This window comes from Cornus florida, unplaced genomic scaffold, assembly GCF_030987335.1.
Source record: "Cornus florida cultivar Cherokee Brave unplaced genomic scaffold, ASM3098733v1 CherokeeBrave_3.0.0_Hap2_Chr06, whole genome shotgun sequence".
Lineage (NCBI taxonomy): Eukaryota > Viridiplantae > Streptophyta > Magnoliopsida > Cornales > Cornaceae > Cornus > Cornus florida.
This window is the reverse complement of record NW_026775576.1, coordinates 97198173-97207795: the sequence shown is the minus strand read 5'-3', so window position 1 is coordinate 97207795 and position 9623 is coordinate 97198173.

Here is a 9623-nt window from a genome sequence, read left to right as displayed (position 1 = left end):
CAGTCTTCATCGCTGATCTTACTGACATAGGAAAATACTTGTCGTCAAAGCGAGTCTGAAATTCAGCATACGTCAATCTGGTCCTCTCATCGACAGTAGTAATAGACTCCCACCACTGCAATGCATTGCCTATCAGCATAAACGTAGCCAGTATCTGTTTCTGCACTTCGGTACAGATTACCATCCAAAGATGACGCTCGCTCTCCTGTTTCCACTGATATGCTAACAGGACATCTGTGGACCCTGCAAATGTCGATGGATTTCCCCGGATGAACGAGTGATCCCATGACATTGGCTGTGCCACTGGTTCAGGAACAGGTACTATCGGAGGAGGTTGCTGGTTTCGTAGATTAACGTCAGTTCCAGGCTTGAGCTTGTTCGTGCTGAGCAGAGACGATCTTCCATTCTACCGACGATGTAGGGTTTCTTTCCAGATCTTGGATTTGGATTTTATCTTTCATTTTACTTTCATTCAGTGTGAGATTTTTATTAGGGGTCCACTAGAGATGGATTCCCGAGTTGTTCAAATTATGGATATTTGGTTTATCAAATTTAAGTATTTAATTATTTAAGGATTATCTTTTAGTTTTCTTTTCAGCTTTAAACTTTCATTTCTTAATTCATTTTGTATTCCGTATTCGTTATAAAATATTAATTGTTTGATATTCCCTCGGGTTTGGGCCTGAGCCTGATCAACCCGTGTCTCGGATCCGAGGGGTATCACAAGAAACAATTCACAAGTACAACCGACGACTGCTGGGGTGCACGTGATTGCAAACCCACAACAAGAATGGGTTGATCCGTGTGCTCCACTTCAGCCTGATGATTCTCCAATTTATAATGCAGAAATCGATAGGGTATTGATTTTAGCCCTAATCAAGACTGAGGTAGCTCAAGGGCGTAGACGTGCTCGGTCTGTGTACAGGAAACCTTATCCTGACCAGGTAGTAAATCAACATGTCACCCATGTATCATAACCTCTATTACATGAGGGGCTGCCGATAACCAATATCAAAATTAGCCAGTTTTGTTGATCTCAGCAGGAATTTTATCAGAAAATCGGCAGCAAAGTTTACCAGAATATTATCAGTCACCAACTGCCGATTATCGGCAATTTCCAGCAGCCAATTATCAGCAGATAGTAAATCAGTCACAACAAATGATTTATTAATAACAAAGTTGAAAAAGCTATCAGCCTAGTACTGATGAATGGAAGGGTACAAATCGGCTGAAAGTAACGTGACCTATGTACCAAAATTCTTTGTTGATTGTGATATCTAATAATCGGCAAAAACAATCATCAGCTCAAAGAATTGTTTTAACTCGCTGTCCTCAACCCAATTTTAAAAAAAAAAAAAAAAAAAAGAAAAAGATTAGCCAATGTTAATTTCAAAAAGTTACTTAGAGCTCGGTTAAGAAAATCAGCTGAGGCAAAATCGGCTAAAAAACTAGCGGCTGTCGGGGGGCATGTGATTGCAATCCCCCAACAAAAGTTAGTTGATCCATATGTTCTACTTCAACATGCCAATTATAATGGGTTATGCTTGCCGATCAAAGGACTTTTGGACATGATGCAATCCTATCAATGGAGCTGAATGTAAAATCGGCTAAGGCAAAATTGGCCAAAGCAAAATCAATTGAAAGACAATCGGCTAAAACGAAATCAGCTAAGAAAACTCCTTCCACAATGTTATAAAGATAATAGATAGATCGGCTAGAATGACGCTTCACAATAATTTAATTTTTGCCGATCATGATTATGATTTGCTAATGGAGTTAGAAAATGCATGGTGGGCAAGTCCTTCCTGGGTTGATGGACAAGTGATATCGGCAAACTTTCTGAGAATCTAGGGAGAAGCCTAAATCGGCAGATTTGGCTAATATGAAAAAAATATCATCTTAAGGGTAATTCAGAAGAAATAAAATTTTGGAGCTCGTTGATTTGCAATCTTATTCCAAGTGACTAGCGCAGTCCTTGTTCAAAATTTCCTTCTAATGTACTTTAAATTTCAAATATCTTATCAGCTTGGGCGGCCGACAACTGATAAGACATTTAAAATTGGGGGGCATTGTTGACACCTTTTTTGATAAATTTGCATGGGTAGTGACGTGGCTTGAACTACAGGTGGATGGTTGTGACACCCCCACATTTTCCACACATAAGTTGATCAGGCTTATACACGAAAAACGAGGGATATCAAAAACAATTGGCAATATACAAGCATGGAATACAAAATGATGGAAATAAAAGAATTTAGACAGGAAAGAAACATTAAATAATACAACATCCATCCATCCTTTATTTAATACAGTACTTCATTACAACTTGGAAATCCTACGTCAGGGATCCCTAAATATAACCCTGAGAGTTCAACGTCAAAAGTAAATAAAAACTGAAACTGAAGTATTACATAAAACTTCTACCCTGCACTGGATCGTAAGAGTAGATGAGTTCGGATGATGGTCCCACACTGCTAACCTCAGCCTTGAAACGGATACTGACCGTATCCTGAAATAACAACAATGGTGGGTCAACCCCACGAGCAAGTCCTCTCTACTATGACCCAAATCAGAGAATCAAATAAATTAATCATTATGAATCGGATGAGTACTATATCTGTATACATCCTACGGGAACTATCCGATGTATAACATGACCTCAACCAGAATAGACGGTGATCACTTAGACTCACACTAGGTGGTTAAGTGTCGCCTTTCCCTACCCGGGAAATCAGCTATTATACATGGTGCACGGTACTGACAACACAGACTATAACGAACTACACAGTGATAACACCTTGCAAAGTACTAATGAATATACTGAGCATATAAATTAGGCAACACATGCCAACAATATTAAGAAATATACCGAGTATGTCAATTAGGCAACACATGCCAATAATATTAATAAATATACCGAGTATGTCAATTAGGCAACACATGCCAATAATATTAAACCACATACCCCGACAGCCACACATCTGTCTATCGCAACGAATGCATAAGGTATAAATGAGTCTAAACTTATTAGTCAGCTCACATGGTTCTATATGGCAACACATCCATATAATATAAATGCGACATAATAAACAATCCATTTATTCCCTGAAATGCACACAGCATAATCATCATGGTTTATATACGATTATCAGTATAAATATTCCATAATATATAATGGGTTATTTATATGAATAAAACCAAGCACTAATTAATTTAACATTAATGGTTATTACAGTTTACTAAAATAATACCATTAATAGTCGTTAAATCAATTACATATGTTTACTAGCGATTCGCACTTTAACTGATACAATTAATATTTAGAAATATTAATCGGACAATTATAATAATTAACGAGAAATAAAATAATAATATAATGTCCCGTTAATTCCAAAAATGCCAACCCGAGGCCCCAAAATGTATAGTGAAGGTCCTGGTAATGACAAAACAGTCCCTAGGGGTATTCTGGACTTTTCCAGCAGCCGCAGAGGCCCTTCACGCGCCCCCACGCGCCTCCCAGAGCTCCCCACACGCGCCGCCAAGCTTTCCCACTCTCCCACGCGCCTCCACGCGCGTCTGGCGTCAGCCACGCGCGCACACGCGCTCCCACGCGCGTCTGGAGCGTTCCACGCGCGCGCACGCGCTCCCACGCGCGCGTTGATGGCTTCCTGCTGACGTGGCGTCCTCCGGTTGGTTGGCTGCATCAGCTTTCCTACATGCGCGCCACACCGGATCAATCCACCTACATCTCCTCCATCCAACGTTCACGGATCCGGGTGTACCGCGGTAACATGGACCGCGGTGCACCGGATCAATCGCTGCTATTTAATGGTCCAGATGCGCGCGCATACCCTCCTATGGTGCGCCGCATCACACCGGATCACTCCGGTCGTCTCCCCCATTGCCGGCGACCGGAAAACTCGCCGGAAGGTCGCCGGAAATTGCAGAAAATGCCCGGAAAAATCTAAAAAAATCTAGAAAAATCCCTAAAGTCTTATTTAATTATTTTCAGCTATATTTTAATTACATAGGCTAAATAAATAAATAACTAACCACTTTAATAATTAAAACACATTATTTTAATAAACTAAAATAATTTATTGAAACTTCTAGCATGGTTTCTAGTCTCAAAAAGAAACCCGAAATAAATTAAATGAATAATTTATGGATTCAAAGGGGAAAAGTAGATAATAACTTGCCTTTTTGGATTTAAAATAAATCCGCCGGTCTGCGCGTAGTCGGGTAAAATTGCCTACACCGGTCCAAGCTTCTTTCTCTTTCTTTTTTCCTTTCACTCTTATAAAATAGCTCACTAGAATGTTTAAGCTTTCTAACTTAAGTAAGTTGCCTTTAGAGTAAGTTGGCTACTAATATATATATACAAACTTATATAATATATATAATACAAATATCTAATTTATATTAACTTCTCACCCATTTCTCATATCCCTACCTATATGGCTTTAAGACAATGCAATCTTAATCAAGATATTTGATCCACCATTCTACCATAGTAAATGAAATTCTATCCTAATATTTAATTTTCCATCATTACATTGATTTAATATTATTATTATTATAACTATTATTATTATTATTATTATTATTATTATTAATAAACTTTTTTATTATTATATGATTATTATATTATTATTATTATTAAACTAATATAATTATTATTATTACAAAAGAATACATTATAACATCATAATACTATATAACACAAAGATAATACTTTAATTAACTAATAATGATTAATATAAGCATAACCAACAAATAAAATTATTAATAATAATACATGCATAATTAAATGAATAAATTTACTATTTTAACATACACAATTAATTTACATGCACAATTAAATGAACTTAATATAATAATGTAGTATGCACAAATAAATAAAATTAATTAACCTAACACAAAATTAATTTAAATACATTCTTTAAAATTACGGGGTATTACAATGGTATTTTTCACGTGGATTAGAGTTGGAATTTCATGTCAAAGTGATAAAGATGAAAGAAACTTTTGAATTAACTAATGGATAGGGATCAAGTGCTAGTATTTATCTTTTAGTTGGTTTTAGTTAAAAAATAGTGGTTATCTATAGATTACTTTAATTTAAATTCATAGTTAGGTATGTTATTGAGTTCTAATGCAAGTAAAATACTTGCATATAGGAGTTTATTTTTAAGTTATTCTACAAATAATTGTAGAGGCATGCTGTGATAGAGGTCCAGCACCTTCAGAATCATTTCATTATTGTTATTGTTTTCTCAAGCCCTTTTCCAGAATAGCATCATTGCTGTTTTTATCTCTCTTTCTATCTCATTTTCTCTATCTCGTTCTCTCTCTCTATTTCCTTCTCTCTATCTCATTCTATTTCTATATTTTCTCCCATTTCTATTCACTGTTAAAGTCCTTTTAAATAAGGCAATACTAAACTCACAGAGGAGTATACTTGTTCTTTTTCTCTTCGCATTGCCTGAAAGTCAAAATCCTCAAAGAGACTAGCGTTGACTAAACACATTCGAACCACATTGTTGGTTCTGGCATGCCTGCAACAGATTAATTTAGAATCGACTAAGCCAGCCGATTTTAGCGTCAACACTTATGTGATCCAATAAAAATAAAATACGTCATCTTTTGTTAAACAAGTCAGAAAAATAAAGAAAGAGAAAATAAACTGAATCCTACCCAAATGAAATCGGGTAAAGAGGGTTTAATTTTTTTTTTTTTCTCTCTTTTTTTTTTTTTTTTCCTAGGGTTCAACGTTTGGTTCTCTCTTTCTGGCATGAGCCTTCAACCATCTCTCTCCACCATATTCTTCCTCTCAAGTTTCTAGCCCTGGACATCATCATTCAATTGCCATGAATATTTGAAGGAGATATGATCTATTTATTTTTTCATTTACACATTTAGGATTCTTTTTCTAGAAAAGGGCTTTTCATGAACGATTATGTGTGTTAGAATAAATGGAATTTGTAAAGAAATTGAACAAAGAGGCCAATGATTAGCTTGCCACTTTAATCATTCATGGAAAGTCCTTTTTCTAGAAAAAGAATCCTAAATGTAAAAATATAAAAAAATAAAAAAATAAGCAGTATACCTCCTGCAAATATTATTGACAATTGAATGATGATGTCCAGTACTAGAAACTTGAGAGGAAGAAAATGGTTGAGAGAGGGTTGAAGGTTGGTGCCGGAGAGAGAGAAACAGAGACGTTGAAACCTAGAAAAAAAATAATAATAATAATAAAAAAATAAACTGGATCCAGCCTAAATGAAATCGGGTAAAGAGGATTCAGTTTTGTTGTGAGCAAAGTCAACTCAACTTGTCTAGAGATGGAGAAATATTAGTTGACAACAGAAGTGCTTTTGGTGAGTGCAGCGACTATAGAGACATTGATATGCAAATGTTTCTGAAAGTTAAAAGTCAAACAAATTATTATGGAATGTCTGTCTCGAAATAGATTGGTGGAGAATTATAAGGCTGGTTCAGTCCTGGCATAAAATATTAACGCGCATTAGTTCAGATGGTATAAATTTTTATTTTTAAACGAAGAGATTAAGTATTCGAGTCTCAGTGAAGGATATGTGTATTTTAAATATTTTTTATGCAATTGATTGTATAATTAGTACATTTAATATTTCTAATATCTCACATTTAGATTAACAGTTTTTTAGTATACATGTTGATAAATAAAAAAAGAAAATAAATAAATGCAAGGTGTGTGGGCTTGGCGCACTACCGCCCTAAGGGTCAGTTTGGTGCAATGGAAAAGGAAGGAAAGGGAAGGGAAGGTGATAGAGAGGGATTAAAAATTTGTGTTTAGCAAAAATTGTTGGAAGGAAAGGGAAGGGTTTGGAGAGTTAACACAAGGCCTGATCAGTGTTTTGCTTATCCTCCCAAAAATGAGAGGAAAAGGAAGGAAAGTGAAGGGGAGGGTTGATTTATTATCTGTGATGCCTAATTTGCCCTCAAGATTACATATACATACAGGTTAGCAATTGCAGAGAGAGTGAGATACGGCGGGCCGGCGGCTAAAGTTTGCGAACGGCAAGCCCGAACTGAAACAGCGGCGATGGAAACTGAAAATATGGGTTTTGATTCTGATTATTGTAGAGAGAGAGAGAGAGAGAGAGAGAGGGCAAGTACAGAGTTGAGAACGAGATTAGAGATGAAGACGAGATTGGGAAGGCTGAAATTATTTGCCCTTTTATTTTTTTATTATTATTTTTTTTTTGGCCCATCGCCTGGTATAGGAGGAGACAGTCTATATATATATATATATATATATATATGGAGGCGAGATTGGAGAGGCTGAAATGATTTGCCCTATTTTTTTTTGGCCCATCATGGCATAGTATAGGAGGAGACAATATATGTATATATATATATATATATATATATATATATATATATATATTAAAACATAAAAGGGTATAATAGTTCATTTATTAAAATAATTCTCTTCCCTTTCTTTCCTTTTCTTTTCCCAAATATGATTATTACCCTTCTCTTTCTTTTCCTTCATTAATCAACCAAACACAACAGGGTGTTAAAATTATCCTTCCATTCCCTTTTCTTTCATTTCCCTCGTAACTAATATTATTATTCAGGTTCAAACCCACCCTATCAAACATAGCTTAAGTGAACTTGCCCTTTAACCTGGGTGTTTCGGAGGGGGAGGATAATATATGTAAGGTGTGTCTTTTGAGTCACATGTTGCGGAAATTGGTGGACTGGAATATAAGACATGTTGTACTAGAGCTTCTTGGGCCTGGAAACTCTGTTTTGAGGCTTGTTTGCTCTTTAGTTTGTCACAGCAACTCTGAACAGTGGTGGAGGGACATGCTGATTAAACACCGAATTGGTATTTTGAATTTGAAACTAAAATTAGGGGTATATTTGGTAGTATCGAATTGGAGTTTTGGATTTGAAATTGGGAGGTTAAATTCCAAACTCAATGTTTAGATATTACAAATTAACATAGGTTTGGTATTGTATTATAATCCCAAATGTCCTAAATCAGCAAATTGAACCCCACGATTCACTAAGGTTCGTAGTCCAGTGGGTACTGCTCTCCTTTTAAAGTGAAAGGTAGAAGGTTCAAGTCTCTCCAAATGTGAAAGTTTCTTGTCGAAAAAAGAAAAAAAAAAAAAGAAGTTCTCGTGATTCAACCAATGATTTCAAATCATCTTCGATTTTAATTCAATAAGATACATCTCCCTCCATTGCTCACTCGACCAACATGATTGATACCTCCTGACTTGACACCAACACTTCCATGTCGATTGGCATTCGCAGCTTAGATCGTTCCATCTCAATCAAGCCTTTCGAACCCTAAATCAATATCACTTGTCTCTTTTTTCTATTTATGTGTGTTGAGCTGCATACATATGAATTTATATGTTGATTTACAATGCTGGTAGTTATTCTCAAGTTCAAAATATGAAAATAACTTCAATTTAGTGATCAATCTAAACCTTCATTTCATCATTTTTACACAAAATTTATGGACAATTATCCATCAATTTTGCATTCTACATGATCCAAGGTAAGAATTGAGCTCCTCTCTTTTTTTCTTCTTAATTTCCATTTACAACTGTTTTAAAAGCTTCAACTTTGCCTGAAATTCTTTAGTCAATAAAATAGTTTATAAATTCTATGAGGCTGTATTTAGGGGCATGAAATTAAAGCCTTACAATTAAAATTTAAAAAAAAAATTAGTTCAATGTTCTAACTTACTTTTCTCCTATTCTATTAATTTTTTCAAAACTTTAATTATATTCCTACCAACATAACCTGTTTCAATTCGTACTTCCATCAATTCCCACACTGAACATTGGTTAGAACTCATGCTCATTGGTCTCATTCTTTCATTGTTTCGAAATCAATCAAATCATGGTTAGGTTCCCAGGGTATGGGTAGTTCCGAAATCAATCAAATCATGGTTAGGTTCAGGGTATGGGTCCAAAAGTTATAGTCCATTTAACGACCATTCAATCTAAATAGAAATGAGGCCCACAGTCCAGCCAATAATAGGCATAGGTGTCTGATAGCTTAATTCTAAATAAATTAAGTGTATATATATATTTTTCTCACGCCCTGACTTCTTATAACAATAAGTTTCACTTAAATATGATAAAATTTTAAGTGAGGGACTTCATTTATTGTTGAGAATAATGCAAGAGTGCTTCACATTTCACAATTATTCGAAAATACTTTCACATTTTATAATTACCTGATAAAGTAATCTTAATCTTTATTTTTAAAGAGTAACAATATTATATTTTTTATTAAAAAAATAATAATAATAAGAAACTTAACAACAATAAGCTCAATGTCTCACATAGTTATAATAAGACTCAACTCTTTGTGAGATACATACTAGATTAATCAGAATTTGTCGAGTGCATCGGTACTCTTAAAATAATAATAATGATAATAATAATAATCAAATCATGTGCCTGGTTAGGATTAATAATAATAATCAAATCATGTGCCTGGTTATGATAAAACTAAACATATCTTGACATTCAATATCACCAAAATGTATCCCGTGAACACATCAAGTATTTTAATATTTGACGAATTAGATAACCACTTCACCTTCTGGT